Below are 16,124 nucleotides of genomic sequence, written 5' to 3'. Positions count from 1 at the left end.
TTTCTTTCTTTCTTTCTTCCTTTCTTTCTTTCTTTCTTTCTTTCTTCCTTTCCCTATTCATTAATTTACTCAATTAATTTACTAATTAAATTATTCATTTATTCAAGTTATTTTGTTTTTCATGTTAGTCTCCACATAGCCTTCTTGTTTTCGAAAAAATCATATTTCATTGAAATCTTTCATTCCTTTACAGAGCGATATATAACTAGGAAGGACCCTTTGTCAAATTATGATTTTTAGAAACAAATATTTGCTAATTTAGCATCTTCACAATTTAGCAAATATTTTCTAAGACCTTGAGGTCATTAAATTATCCATGATGTCAGAAAATAATATTTTGAGCTCAAACAAATTGATTAATGTATCATGCAAATTTGAAAATATTAAAATAATTCATTTTAAGCTATATTAGATGTCATAGTAATGAAGGAAAATATTTTCTCCTGTGCTAAATTACAAAACAGTGATACTTGAATGATTATATAATGATTCCCAAACTCTAGGAAGAACATGAATCTCAACAACACTTCAAATGTTTATGCACTTTTTGCCCCAACAAAAGTAATACAACCACGATTAAAAGGCATACAGCAAACTATAGAAAATCTTGTAGCAAATCTCTCTGACAAAGCCTTTATTTCTCAAATATATAGAGGACTAAGTCACATCTAAAAGTATACGAAACATTTCCCGATTAACAAATTGTCAAAGAATATAAACAGGCAGTTCTCAGATAAAGAAATTAAAATTATTTTAAGTGATATGAAAACACGCTCCAAATCACTAAGGATTAGAGAAATGCAAATTAAAACAACTTTGAGTTACCCTATCAAACCTATTAGACTGGCTAATATGACAGAAAGAAAGAGATAAATATTGGAGATAACATGGGAAGATCAGGACACTAATATACTTCTGGTGGAGCAACAAACTGATACAACCATTCCAGAAAGCAATCTCGAACAATGCCCAAGGGGCCATCAGACTCTGCATAATCTTTGTCTTAGCAGTACTACTACTTTGTCCGTATCCCAAAGAGATTAAAGACAGTGGGAAAGAACCTAACTAAAAATATTTATAGTAGTCCTTTTTTTGTGGTAGCAAAGAAATGGAAACTGAAGGAATGTCTAATAATTGAGGAATGTCTGAACAACTTGTGGTATTTGACTGTAACAGAACACTGTTGTGTCATAAGAAATGACAAACAAGATGATCACAAAAATCCCAGAAAAACTCATATGAAGTGAAGCAAAGTAAAGTGAGAAGAACCAGGAGAACATTATACACAGTAACAACAATAATGTAGAATGATAAACTGTAAATGACTTCTCTGTTATCAATAAAGCAAGGATGTAGGACAACCCTAAGAGACTCATAATTTATAAAAAGCATATTCACTACCATAGAAAGAACAGATAAAGTCTGAATGAAACAATTCTTAATACATTATTTCCTCCAGTTTAATGGAGCTTTACTCCATTATTTCCTCCAGTTTACTGGAGTTTTACTGATTACAGTTTACTGATACTTATGTTAGATTCCATAGAGAAAACTGTTTGAAGAAGATGAAATGGAATTGCACAATGTTGCCTTTTCAAAATATATATATATCAGATTCCCAGAAGAACCCTATATTAACCAAATCCATTTTCATTTGAATTATTGGGAATATTTAATATTTTATTATTCTTCTCCTTTTCTCCCACCCAAGACACTTCCAAGCAGTAAAGTTCTAATTTATCTTCATAGAAATATTCCTCTGCAGTATTAGGCAAAATCTTATGTTGAAAGGCATTACAGAACAATTCACCTTTCTCAATTCAAAATGGTGACATAATTATCTTAAAGGCATTTCATCAAATAATTTGCTGCATGCTTTTCAGTAAGCCCTCCATTTTATCCCTCACTATTCATTTAGTTTTTCTTCTGTTCTCAACAGCAATTATGTATTTACTGAATCCTTCATATATGCCCGAACAATGCTATTATATAAGGAGTATGAAAAAGAAATGTCAGTGTTTAAATAATGGAAACTGCCTCTTCTAAGGGAGAATGTAACTTTTTATGGCAACAAATGAAAATATGAAAAATCATTACTGAATATAGGATAATTATCATTAAATAAAATATAATTATTGTTGTAAAGTTAAAGAGTTGCAAGTGGCTCATGCATGACAATATACTGGGGCAATATCTAAGGTAGGGAAATGAAGAATTTGTATTGAGTACCAACATTTTATAGGATGATAACAATATTGGTTTCAAAACACAGAAATAACTCAGATTAGTACCTTTAGTAGGAACAATGAGTTAAACTAGAAATCTACCAGATGGCAAATGAATGACCATACACAAGACAATTTCTTCCACCTTCAGAGTGTTATCTCTGGAAATGATGGTATAGTTGCCCAAGAATAGCATTTTACATAATGACTCAAGGTCTATTTTTTGCTAGTTTTCCCAGGTATGAAAATGAATACCTCAAGCCCAACACCAGACTATTTAAATTTTTTGCCATTTTCCTATTTTCCATAAAGGTTATGCATTTCTGATTGTATGGTGTTCAGGAAAGAAAAATGTAAAAAACAAACCTTGATTTTGGCCTTCAGAGAAAGTTGTATAGCATATCTCGAAAGTCTTTATGTGGTTTTAACTTTTTAGTATCTTTAGAAGTATGAATGCTACAAACTTCTGTAAAAAGTCCCAGAATTATTTGAAAGTTAAATTGTTTGCTTTTATATTTCTTTATGTAATTCAGCCTAACTACCATCTTGTTTATCTTGTTTGATACATCTCTCTAATAAACTATCACACTATATACAATTTGAATTTGTAATTTTAACCTTAAAATCATTTATAAAATGGAATTTTGATGCATATAGGGCAGATTTAATATAATTTTACAAGAATATATCTAATAGAAATAGATCAAGTAATTAAGGTAGCCAAGCAAAAGGATTTCCTATGCCAAATTCATAATTTGAAAAAGAATCATCTAGAAACTCTCATAAAGGATATGTCTTAACAGGAACTGTCTTATTAAAATTAAAAATTTATTATTTGAAATTCATAAAACTAATGTGCAAAAGAAGCTTAAATAATGAAGCTTTTTAATGATTGTTGTAAGCTTTATCAATTATATTTCAGAAGTTATTAAAACTTAAAACTGAAATAATACATTCATAACATATTGCATTTGAAGAAATAGTACTAAAAAGGAGGATCTTTAAAAAAAAGGAAAATCATGGCAGTAAAGGTAGAGAGATAGAAATGAGTCTTGAAGCTTGTGGTTATAGTGCAGGATTTTTACTGGAGTTTAGGATTTATGATGGAGAGTGATAAAGAAGAAAACCAAACACATATTGCCAAAAAGAAGCTTCCCCCTGCCATCCCATGTTTTTAAAAATAGTGAACTCTTACACTGCTTCCTAGCAACAGTCTATTGGCGAATAACTTACACTCTCAGTCTTAGCTTCCTCATCTGCAAAATAAGAGGAGTGGTCTACATGGTTTCTAACATCCCTCCCAATTATAAAAATATAATCATATGAACCTAAATCTAATTGGGGTTGGAGTAACTGAAATGTGATTGTTTTATTGTTGTATTCCTGATTGTGACAAATGTTTTATTTTTTAAAATGTATTTACTTTTTTATATTTAATTAGTTTGTTAAAGTTCCCAGATATTTTCTCCCCTCCCCTAATTGCCCCTCACTAGAGAACATTTCATTTGAAGAAAAATATTTTATCTGCCAAGACAAACAGAGGAATTATATGAACACAACTTCAAAACACTTTTCACACAATTAAAACTAGTTCTAAATAATTGGAAATCATTAATTGCTCATGGGTATGATGATATAATAAAAATGACAATCCTACCAAAATTAATTTACTTATTCAGTGCCATACCTATCAAACTACCAAAAACTGTTTTTATAGAATTAGAAAAAATATATAACAAAATTCATCTGGAAGAACAAAAGATCAAGTCTATCAAGAAAAATAATGAAAAAAATGTGAAGGATGGGTGCCCAGCAGGACCAGATCTTAAACTGTACTATAAAGCAGTGATCATCAAAACAATGCAGTACTAGCTAAGAAGCAGAAGGATGTATCAATGGAATAGACTAGGGATAAATGAACTCAGCAAGCTAGTGTTCGATAAATCCAAAGATCCCAACTTTTGGGACAAGAATACACTATTTGAAAAAAAAAACTGCTGGGAAAATTGGAAAACATTTGGGGAAAAATCATGTCTAGATCAACATCTCATACCCAATACCAAGCTAAATTCAAAATGGGTAAATGACTTACATATAAAGAGGGTAAATCATAAATAAATTAGGTGAAGATAAAATAGTATACCTGTCATATATGCTTTTACATTTTCTTTTTTTTCTCCTTTTTGTTTACATTCCATAGAATTTTTAATAATCATTTTCTGACATTCTGAAATCCATGGTCCCACTCTCCTTTCTACTCCTCTCATCTCTCCTGGATGGCAAGTACTTTGATACAGGTTGTACATGAACTATCATATGATGCATATATATATATATATATATGTATATATATATATATATATGATACATACTTCCATTGTCATCATGTTGTGAAAGAAGACACATACTCAAGAAAAAATGCATTGAGGAAATAAAGTGAAGAACAGTGTGCTTCAGTTGGCATTAGTACTGTCAGTTCCTTCTATGGTGGTGGATAATCTTTTGGATCACGACTCTCTTGGAGTTGTCCTGGATCCTTACATTGCTAATAATAGTTCATTCATTTCCAGTTGATCACCTTGTATTGTTGCTATTACTGGGTGCAGTTCTCGCTCTGTTTCTTTCACTTTGCTTCATTTCATGTAAGTGTCTCCATATTTGGGGGGAAACAACTTTTGTCATTTTCTTGCAAAGGAACTTCATCCTGTATATCCAAGCATCCTGGAAAATGATTGTTTCCTCAAACATGAGCATGTCAAAATCTCGTAAAGACATTTAAATGTGGGAGGAAGTCTGGGTTTAAAGTAGGGATATCTCATTGGTTGAGTAAATGGGGGCAAAAGTGTCTCTGAGGAATTAACCCCAGGAAACAATTATCTGGCTCCCCTTATTTGGCATCCAGACATATTGTTTGAATTATTTTTTCTTGTCTGTCATTAAACTGTGTCATTCTGATGTAATGTAAAGGAATTGATAAAGAACTACATGACAAGGCCAAAATCATGAACATGAACTGCAGGCAAAGTAGGAATAGTTAATTATTATTTAATTATTAATTATTAAAGAATATTTAATTGCTGACATTTCTCTTTCAAGTTCACAGAAAGCCACATTCAAGGAATATACTTGGTCACAGTTGGATCATTACATAGCAAGAGTCATGGATAGAGATCCCTTGTTGACTTCTCTATAATTATAAAATGACATCACATTGGGTCGTAGCATGAAACACATGAGCTGGAAATGGCAAGGAATAAATACAGACTCCAGAAGGCAATCAGAAACCTGCTGCTCACTAGGTACCTAAGATATAAATGAGACCACAGTATTGGCCAACTGGTGACGTTATCAGATGTTATCAAAATTATAACAAAATTATATCCTCATATTCTTAATGCTGATGCGGAGACTTCAAAGCATATACATGTTATCTATCTTTGTCACAATAAATTATTATTATGTGGAAACATTCATGTTAAGCTAAATTCTTTCTATAAGCTAAATTTATTATAAATTTATATAAGCTAAATTCTTGCTGTAAAGTTGTTAATTAACTCTATTTAAATTCAAGTGGATTCTGGCAAAGTCCTAATTGTCCCACCCAAATTGTCTATTTAGCTCATCCTAATACATCTTCCATTAAAAACTTTTTTCTCTTGCTAGCCTACAAGTATCTGCTTCTATATGAATATGAAATATATCCATGCTAAAGTCTAGCTCAAGCCTTTTCTTTAGTTGCTTTTGATTATATCTATGTATCATTTCTCAGAACTGCCATCGTACCCTAATGCCACCAAACCTAGAGCAGTTATTCATATTTTTCTTTCTATTGTGGTTTCATTGGTGTTGTTCTTTTAATCTTATTTTACGTGTTAAGATAAAGTTAGTTTGGAGCCTGCTTGTTGCTTGACTGTCAATGTTAAAATTTGTATAAAGTTTTGAGCCTAGAATGAGAATCAGGTAGCTTTCTATTAAGCTCTAGATGAGAGAAGTCTAGTCCAGATTTGGGTTTATTTTCAGGGTTACTGAAAAAGCCCATGCCAACAAGGACTCGAGTCTCTAAACCTCCCTTTCTTCACTGCCCAAACATCCTTCCTATTTTCTTCATCTTTTCCCCAATAGATTAATGCAAAGAATGTTCCAGGGGAATCCAAACAGATTTTCTGTGTTAGAGTCCTCTTCTCAATTCTCCACATCCACAAGAAAGATGAGGAAAAAGAGAGATATTATAAAAGCATAGTTATTTGTAAAGAATGTCCTAGAGATAACAATAAGTAAAAGGTGGGGATAAGTTAAAAGTGCTGATGATAATGATCGGTACACAGAGAATTCCTTTCTTTAAATCATCATGATGAATATAGTTATAAATAAAACAAATTCCCCAAATTAATTTCTAATCAACCTTCAAGTCCATTCTTTGAAAGAATAGGTAACAGATTTTTCTTTGACAATTAATAACCACGATGTTTCTCTTCTTTGATATGATTTTTATTATTTTGGCTACTGCTTCTGAAAGTCATATTAAAATGCAGCTGTTTGAACTTTATTACAAAAAAAATTAAATTGCCTTTTGACAATGAATTTGAATTAATCCTCCCTGTTGTTAACAGAAAGTGCTGATGTGTCAGCTAGTCTAACATCAAGTGCCGCGTGCAGTAAAATTTTAATGTTCTCATAGCAAAGTTTCCTTTGTTTTTTTCCTGAGGACTTTTTAAAATGGGTTCTCCTCCCCTATAACTAGACTTTCACTCCTAACTTTTTGAAAACTAAGAACAAGGCTTTTATATAAATGAACAAAATTTTAGCAACATCATATTTCTCTCCCACATTATATGTATATATATATATTTATTATTGATATGATGTTTTGCATATATAGAGACATGTCATATTGATATAGATATGGGTAATAATAATAGCTAGCATTTATATAATGCTTTCAGGTTTTCAAAATGCTCTACAAATATTATTCATTTTAGTCTAGCAAAAATCCTGGGAGGTAGTTACCCTGTACCATTGATACAGATTTCTTTGATATTTGTTCCAAAGAAAACTCCATTCTCCTACTCTGAATATTTTTATTGGCCATCCAAATACACTCTCCCTACTCTTCTCTTCTTTCTTACTTCCCTGACTTCCTTCAGGTTTCAGATAAAGTCTCAGCTTTTCTCACTCCTTTATTTCGGTACTTTTCTGCCACTGAACATCATATGTGTGTGTGTGTGTGTGTGTGTGTGTGTGTGTGTGTGTGTGTGTGTTCTTCCCCATTAGACTGGGAGCTCCTTGAAAGCAGGAATTCTTTTTTTTTTGCCATTCTTTGTATACTTAGCATTTAACACAGTTCCTGCTACATAGTAATAATATAGCTGAATAAATGCTACTTTACTAATTAAATGATCAAATGTCCACAGTAGCAGGGTCCATCAGGAGTACCAGCCCAATTTGGAAAACAGACTATTTCAAAGATTCCATAGGATCAATAATAATAATCAAGCCCTAGACATTTATCAAGGTCTTACTGTGTTCCTGGCATTGAGTTAAGTGCTTCTTAAATCATGTCTCATTTGATCCTCACAATAACCTCATAAGTTAGATGCTATTAGTAGTAGTGTGGATGAATTCATGAGTATTTCCTTTGCTTTCAATCTGATCAGGATTTGGAGACCCAGTCACATAAAGAACAATAATGAAATTACATCTTCCACAATAATTTTCCTTGTTCACCTATCTGGTCGTGTAATTTTCTTTCTTAATCAACTTCAGTGGCTTTCTACTGACTCAGAAGCAAAGCATAAATTTTTATTTTTAAAGCCATAAACAACCTGAGTCCAATCTATTTTACTACTGTATTGAATATTACTCTCTGTCTGTCTGTCTGTCTCTCTTTGAATCACTCTGTCTTTCAGTCAAACTGCCCTTCTGTCTTCTGTTTATATTCCTTTTCAGTGATCACTCCCATGCCTGGATTTTACTCCTTCCTTTGCTCTGTCTCCTAAAATCCCTATATTCCTTTAAGACATAATTCAAGAACCATCATGAAACTTTTCCTGATTCCCCCAAAGGCTAGTGATCTGCCACTTTATCTACTTTATATTTTAATCTTTTATATAATTTTATTAGCTATATATTTGTTGTACACATTTATATAGGAACATATATATATATAACTTTACACATATTATACCCAAATGTATATTATTTGTTTATCTATGTTTTTCTTGTCTCTCTCATTAGAATGTAAACAAGAAAAGATTTATTATTGTATTTTTATAACCAGAATCTAAGGGCACAATGCCTAGCATATAGTAGATATTTAACAATTACTTGTTTATTGAAAAACTACTTATTGTCCATATCAATATGAAGGTGGAATAGGGAACTATTTGGAAAAGAAAAAAGAAAAAAAATTATTGCTCTACAAAATGCTCCATTTCACTTTCAATACTAAATGCACACCTATGGTGAAGCCAATTTGGTTTTCTTTCTTTTTTTCCTTGCAGCAAATTATAGCCATTTAATTTAGCATTACTCTTGTTTTCCCTTCATATACACCTCTAATAGTCATTTGCAATAATGACATGTATGTATTCATATATCAAACTGAGAAGATTATAAGATTACAAAAGCAACAAAATCAATGCAGAGGTAGGAGCTCCATTTGAAATCCCGCTAATATGCAATTATTTTGCAACACGTGATACTTTAAACTGTTCCTTTTTCAGTGATAGATAAAACATTGGCACAGCATGGAACTTTTGGGAGAGATATCTTTGTGAGAGTTGATTGCAGTTTCTCTGCTTTCTACCTAACCTTTAGATTACAGCAACTGATCAGTGCTCCTATTGAATTAAATTCATCGTAATAGAGAAAAGTTATACCAATTTCAGAAACATATATTCCACATTTCCTTTGTTTGATTTTAGGGAGCTCTGCTACTATAATTTAAAAATAAGATTATTTCAAGTGAGATGTTCAGCCTAGATGAAAAAAATAGTGTTCATGAGTAAATTGAAATGTATTTGAATTCTGTAGATCTTGCATTTCAAAGAGATCATCTAATTCCAAAGACACCCTTATAAACTGATACCTGTAATCATGGCAGCATTTTACTTTAACTAATGCACAGTAGAAGAATAAATATAATTGTGAAACATTACTTTAATAATTGCTTTAGCCATATATAATATATGTTATTAAACTTGAATCTTTGATTATGGCATTCATGCTTGTATATATTGGCATTTCTAGTTTACATAGTATGGATTTTGATAAACTTAACTCCATCAACATACTCACATGCCCAATGTATAAAGTGAAGATGTTTTATTAATTTCAAGGCATATTGCTCAGTCTGGTGAATCTATTTAGTTCAAACACATTTTTTTTCTCTTGAATCTGTATTAGAAAGAACCGTGACTTTGAGAAACTTATACTTTTAGTTTGAACATGTATATGTTTGAAATCAGCATAACAATATTTTTTACTTATTGTTTTATTTATTTTCTAGACTTTTGTGATGAAGAAAATGTTAATAAAGTAAATTAATTTTAAAAACATATTTTTATTCATTTTTCCTCCAACAAAACTGACCTTTTAACATTTACTGCTGTGCCCTGTGCTTAACTGCAATTGCCATTTAGGGTCAACATCAATAAGATAATTTGGAGTGAATCAATTATTCTATAAATGTGAGCTCTGGTCAGTCTTCTTTATCATATTATTTGCCTAAGATCATTATCTATCTGCACTGGATTTTTTTTTTTGCCTTGGGACAAAATATACAAAGAAGGGATTGTGTTTTTGTTTTTTGGAAATCTAGCACCCATCACTCTATTTCCTCCTACTTACTTTTTCCTACTTTTATCTTGTGACTGATGGTATCTCTGGTATTACTTTTTAAGCATTCAGTTATTCAGTCTTTCATCCCAGGCTCCATCCGCAAAGGCTACCCCCAGTCCTATTTAACTCCAGACTGATGTTTCCAAGAATTTTTGAAGATGAATTTGTACCCTATTCCCCCTAGTCATGGGTAACTGCCATGATGAAGCTCAACACCGTTCCAAATCAATGTGAACCAGAGCAGGCAGATAGCTCAATAGATGGAGAATCAGGCCTGGAGAGTTCTTAGGTGTTAGGTTCAAATCTGACCTCGGACATTTCCTAGCTATGTGACTCTGGGCTTAATCCTTCAAGTGTAATCCCAGTCTTTGGCTCTTACCACTTTTCTACCTTGGGATCAATACTTAGTATTGATTCTAAAACAGAAGGTAAAGATTTTTTTTAATCAAAGTGAGCCAAAGAAATGACCCAAAGAAGACTGATGACAAAGAGGATGAGGATATGTCAGAAGATAAAGAAGAAATAAGTTGAAAAGAGGTTGTTGTCCCTCAGGAGAAGAACAAGAAGGCTGGGGCTGCTCCAGTAAAAAGAGTTACAAACACACAAGTCAAAAAAGTCCTTGTTGCTACCATACCTAACTACAAAGAAGTCATGACTCCTGTAAGAAGACCACTGTGACCCCAACCAGTTAATCTCCTCAAAAACTAAGTGAAAATAAAACACCATCCTAAATAAGTAAACTACTACTTTTAAAAATGGAATTCCTTCTTAAAAATGGTAAGGGGAACTTGTATAAATGTAATTCATAGATAACTCAGAAATGTACCCAACTCATCCACATAATACAGTTATTGAATTCCATTTCTAAAGATCCTTCCAACTCAAAATTTGTGGCTTAAGCACGCAATGGGAGTTTGATCTTCACACTTCGTATTTACACTGGTACAAATTACACTGGTACATAGGTGGAAGAGCATCATTTTCCAAGTCAAAAAAATCTAATATGGAAAGATAAAAATCATAGGCTAATGACATGATAAAGAAAGAGACTGACCAGAGCTCACATTTATAGAACAATACAAATTTGGAAAATATATTTAATTAATGAAAAATTACAGTAGATCTAGGGAATTTTTACAAAAAAAACTAGGAGCTTTGGGGGAATGGTTTCATCTCTAAATTAAATTTCTTTGAACTGTGAGTATTTAATAAAACAAAAGTCTTTTAAGTTTTATGGATAATTAGCAAGCCGTATTCATAGGTTTTGCTCATATCTCTGTAACATAGAAAACAATATATAGATTTTTAAAAAATTAGGTCTATGTCTTTTTATTAGAACCTTTATTCAAAAATAGAACAAACAGAAAATGCAAAGACCTGAACCACAGTATTAGAATTTACACTGTAAGTCTAAGAAGTTGTCACTAATAAATAGGTTCTTAAAGTAAGAAGAACCCTCAATAGAATTCATCAGCCATTCCACTAAGAAAATTATATATCTAATTTTAACAGCTAGAAAATCATTATCCACAGTTTGGAGTCCTACTACAGCACTTATCACTGAGTCAATTATTAAAGTCAACGCTTATATCTTTGTAGTAGCCTATTGTAAATTTAATTGAATGTAGACAATTTAAAGAATAATTATTCTCTATTCTACTTCCATTCATATAATAAAAATGTGATTTCAAAACACAGCATTATTATTGTAAAACTACTCCAAAAAGTTCATAAATCATTCAAAAAGAATTTTGCCAAGTGTTGGTGGATACAAAACTAAATATAGTTTTGAGTAAACCTGATCTACATTCAAATTCTTTCTTAAATATCTGCCCTGGGCAGGTCACCTTCTTCAACCTCATCTATAAAGTGTATATAGTAATAACATCTATTAGATTAGGTTATTATCAAGTTCAAATGAGAGAAATATATGCAGAGTATTCTTCAATCCTTAAAGTACTCTATAAATGCTAGCTGCAATTTTTTCTGTTATTAATATTCTCTTCTGTCAAGTAACTTAAAAATCATCAGCCAAAAATCCCAAATACACACACACACACACACACACACACACACACACACACACACACACACACACACAAAAGAAAAACAGCATAGGATGTTTGGAAAAGTGTAATGAAAAAAAAGTCATGAAATCAGAATTAAGTGTTAGCCTAGACCCATGATGGCAAACCTCTGCCATGTGTGCCAAAGGCGGCATGTAGAGGCCTTTTCTCGCCCCCCAAATGCAAAGGGTGGGACATTCTAGCCTCTCTCCACTGTTGAAGGGCCTGAAGTCAGCTGAAGTCAGTTCAGCCCCAGGAGTGATTGCATTCCAACACCCAAAGTATTGCTTTTGTAAGCAGAGAATTGGTTGGGTCTGGGCCCTCCAGATTTCAGTGACCCTAATTTAACACCTCATTGGGAGGGTCCCCATAAAGCCATCCTATCCACCCCCGTCACTGTAAAACTGGAAGGTCAGAATACATGGACTCTCCTGTCTCTCACATTAAACCCTTTATTTCCCCTGAAACAGGTGGCAGAAGAGAAGGTGGGGACATCTATTTCTGTGAGAGAGTGAAAGATCTCAAATATCATTTTCACAACAGAAAAAAAAAACAACCTCTCTCTTTGTCATCTTAATCCTCTCTTTGAACTAAAGTGGGTCCCTCAGATTGTTGGGTATGCAATAAACGCCCAAAAAGGGAAGAAAATCCCTGGTCTTGTGATCTCTGGCAAGTAACTAAAACATAGTGAACTTCATTTCCCCTGCCTATAAAGCAGGTGTAATAACTATTATATGATTTACTGCATTTGATAGTTTTTGAAGATTAAATAAAAAAAGAATATGGGAAATGCCTTGTAGTCATAAAAGGAATAGCCATATATGAGTTGCTGGCAATTCATGGGTCTTAAAATATTTTATGAATTACAAGAAAATGACTAAAATAAAAATTATCTATTTAGTTTTGTAAAAGATAAAGCAGAAAAGCAAAACTAAATTTACTTTGAGAGTAGACAAACATTCTTTACTTAGAGGTATATTTGATAGTGTTTCATTCTTTTATTTTAATTTATCTGTGATTTGAGTAGTAGTTACTCCTAAATATATTACTTTTATATAAAAAGTAGTTACTTCTTTCTAAAACAAATAATCCATATCATTGTATCTTGTGAAGATATTCCACATTCTATAAATGACCTAAGGGCTTTCTTTGCTGTTGCTATTTCGAAAAAAAAACATTTTTCTACATTACTTGGAGATATAATTTTAATAATTGTTTTCTGAATTTTTGTGATCCATATTCTCTCCCTCCATCCCAACATGCTCCTCCTATCCCCAAGATGGCAGGTAATGCGATATAAATCTCATGTGTGCTGTTGTACTCTGCATATTTCCATGTTTGTCATGTTGTGAAAGAAAGTACATCATCACTTATACTAGAGAAAAATTCACAAAAGAATAATGTGAAGAAACTGACCACTCCGTCATGACCTCTCCCGCACAGATACCATGGAAGTCCCTGGGGAACAAAGCAGAAAACTGGGTCCACAATACAGGCTAAAGAGATTTTAAATATGGATTATCGGAGTTTGGCTTGCAAGGAGAGAAGGGAGAACTTGGTCTCAAAGCTCAAAAGGAGATGATGTTAGAAGTGGCTATTTAAGCCTAAGAAACATGAAAAAAATATTTTGTGCAAATAATCCTTAAGACTTGAAGTCCTGCAGTTTTCATGAGTACATAGAAGCAGAATGCGGATGCAGCTAGGGACTTTCCACCCTTGCAAAACATGCTGGTCTCCAGTTCAGACTCACTTGAAAGTTGATAAGTTCATTTCCTTTGAATCTAGGTCAGGGGAACGGGTCACGGGTCACCTCAGAAAAGGGGAGCGCAAACCTATCAAAACAATTAAGATATTTATGTATCCCTTCGCTTCTACAAATAGTACCCTTCAATGTACAATCAGACTCTATCACTTCCTTCTGCGGTGATGGCCCACCTTTTTTGTCAGGATTCCTGTGAAGTTCCCTTGAATTCTTCCATTGCTGACCTTGGTTGATAACTACATTATTACTGTTACTGCATATAATTTATTTTATTTTTTATGTTCCCTTTGTCTTGATCTTTTATGCTTTCCCTTGCACATAGGTATGACAGATAAACTTATTGTACCTGACGGTTTGTTTATGGTCTCATAATTGGTTTCTATTAGTGCTTTCACGCAGTATATATATTTCCATATCCCCTATAGCAGTGATGGGGAACCTTTTGGAACTTTTTAAGTATCCCGTAGCATACACCATCCCAGCCCCAAATTATGTGGCAGTGCCTGCCCTGAATTGCGTGCCATGTCCAGAACACAGTGTGCTATGCCCCGCCCCCATTGCATGCTATGCCCCGCCCCACCCACCTGACTGAGTGAAGGGGTGTGGCCACTGGGGATACCAGTATGTACAATTAGAGCAATACCTCGCCATTCCCTTCCTGGGGGTGACAGGGTTGTTGGTGCAATTTCTCCGCAGTGCATGAGTCATGTTAAAAGGAAAAGGAGAGTGACCCAAACCCTTATCAAAGCACTTATACCAGAGTGGGGTCTTGATGAAAGTGTTCCCCCTGAATGAGCATCATTCCCTGGTGCTGGGCCTGGGGGGATTCGGTAAAAGAGAAAGGCTGGAACTGGAGTGGATGAGAATTTCCTGGAAGCCTCAGGCATTTGGTAGGCTTTGGAGGCACCAGACCATGGCTAGTGGCCAGCGAGCTTCCCTTTGTGGTTGTTTCTTGCCTACCCAGCACTCCGAGGGACCCACTTGTAGGAATGTAGGTAAGGGATAAAGTAAATTTCATGGATTAGCTTATAGCGGAAAAGCGGAGAATATGAATACAAGCTACAGGCTTTAGTAATGGCTTCCCCCAATTAAATAGGCAATTATCTGCCCACTTGGCAGGGTGCACAGAGTTTAAAGGGAGGGATTAAAATAATAAAGAGAGGGGTTTTTTTCTGCTGTGAAAGAGTTATTTGAGGTCTTCCACCTGGTCACAGGAATAGGGGTCCCCATCTCCTCTTCTGCCACCTGTTTCTGGGGTGGGGGAATAAATAAAGGGCTTAATGGGAGAGACAGGAGTCCTTATATTCTGCCCTTCCAGTTTTAGGGTGGTGGGGGTGGATAGGATGGGGAGCCTCCCATTGAGGTGTTAGCTGGTACCATGTGTGGAGTGAGAAATCAGTGAGTTATTCTCAACTATATTAGCCATGTTAGTATCTCTGAAATGTACATGCTGGGACCCCAGAAGGAGTGAGTAAAGCTGGTCTCTTTGAGACAGCATCCCTTGCAGGAGAGGATTGTCCCACCCCAACCAGAATAGAATAACCTCTTTATTATCTTTGGCCTGAGTGAGAAGAAACAAATTATGTCTTTACTATCAGAAGCAACCAGTGTCTGCTAGACAAGATTTTTTTTTTAGACTTAGGGTTTTCTTTTGAGTTTACACTTTAAAAATGTTCAAAACTGTAGCCTAGTGATATAGGAGAGGGTATTATGAGCTAGAGGCTAGGTTAATAGCCTCTTCCCTGTTCTATAACGCCCTGCCCCAGTTTCCTTCAAGCAACCCTTTGGCTGCCTTAAAGGATAAGGAAGGTTAGTGATATTCTTCTTGCTGGTTGTGGTGTTTTCTCTCTCAGCTCTATTGATAGCAGGTAATTGATTCCCAATGGCACTCAGATAAGGATGTTGGAATGCAGGTCTGAGCCTACCCTCCCTCCAATCCATCCTCCTTCCAAGATTTCTCAAAAATGAGACCCAGTGCCCTGTTGTCCCAGGGTATCTATAGGGGTGCTTCCAACTGTCTTCTGGCCTTGGCTCATGCCACCCCAGGCACATTCCAAAGTCTTTAACCAACATTCCTGTCATTCAAGATGTCCTCCATCTTGTCCCAGAAGTTCCTTATTACACCATTTATCAACTGGGAAATGCCTTGAATTCTTATTAATTTGGTTCAGTTCTCTATATATTTAAAAAATAAGATGTTTGTTGGATACACTTGCAAAAACATTTTAAAAA

The sequence above is a fragment of the Gracilinanus agilis genome, chromosome 1 (assembly GCF_016433145.1).
Source record: "Gracilinanus agilis isolate LMUSP501 chromosome 1, AgileGrace, whole genome shotgun sequence".
Taxonomy (NCBI): Eukaryota; Metazoa; Chordata; class Mammalia; order Didelphimorphia; family Didelphidae; genus Gracilinanus; species Gracilinanus agilis.
The sequence above is the reverse complement of the archived record's forward strand: the minus strand, read 5'-3'. Positions refer to the sequence as shown.